We start from the raw sequence: 1,033 nt of genomic DNA, 5'->3' as shown, positions 1-1,033 counted from the left end.
AGAAGAACACGACGTTTCGTGCGCTACTGCGACACTTCGTCAGGTGATGCGGCCAGCCGGCCGGGCACGGCGCAAGAAACATCATGCGTCAGACCGCCAATCACAGCAGCGCCTGTCCAGCAGTTGTACCGCTCAATCCAACCGGGGGATATATATAACCTCACGCGCAACGTCGCCGCATCACCTGACGAAGTGTCGCAGTAGCGCACGAAACGTCGTGTTCTTCTATTATCTTTTGGACCACCCATTGCGAGACAAACGGGATATAGTAAGCGAGTTTCATTTCCGCAATGGATAATATTTTTAACCTTATACATATATCGCCGGCATCCAGTAGGCAGCTGTTTGAGTGGGGGTGGTGATTTCTCTTGCACGTACAGCATACTCTACATAAAATAGCACTGAGGCAACATGTGAACAGAATTCACCAAACCCGGCTTTACAATAATACAGTGTGCTAACATGATGCCTGTCTCATATTCTATCATTGTGACCCATGCACGGATAGAGAGATGGTATAATCTGAGACTGGTAGTGCATAACACGTGCTCGGATAACGTAGATGGGACTCTCACTGTTCACATGATAGGTGTAGACTGATACACCCAATTGCAGAACAGTCGATTGTGGGCATCCAGGCTTTTGTGGTTCTGAGAGTCCTTGAGAGTATAAAATGATCTCGGCTAGAATGTTAGGTAATCAATTCACGAGATTGTTTTGGGTTGATTGTTATCGGGGCACATTACACGCGACACGTGTTCGCTCTTTTTGTAACTGGTATGGCCGGCGGCACGGGATTGTAGGTAATATTGCTATTTTTAGACCAAGTCGAAGAACCTTCTATACTGTATAGCTCATAGGGTCTTAGCTCTAGTACTATATAGCCTGCTTACATTAACTGCCGCTGGGCTATAGAACGAGCAATTAAGGATGCGCTGGACCAACTTAAGCACGCTTATACCCGCCTATAAAACATCTGTGAGAGGCAATTAATGCCTTTTATTCGAAGTGAATATCATCAATATATCTTAAG

This window comes from Priapulus caudatus, unplaced genomic scaffold (assembly GCF_000485595.1).
Source record: "Priapulus caudatus unplaced genomic scaffold, Priapulus_caudatus-5.0.1 Scaffold979, whole genome shotgun sequence".
NCBI lineage: Eukaryota > Metazoa > Priapulida > Priapulimorpha > Priapulimorphida > Priapulidae > Priapulus > Priapulus caudatus.
This window is presented reverse-complemented; position numbering follows the sequence as displayed.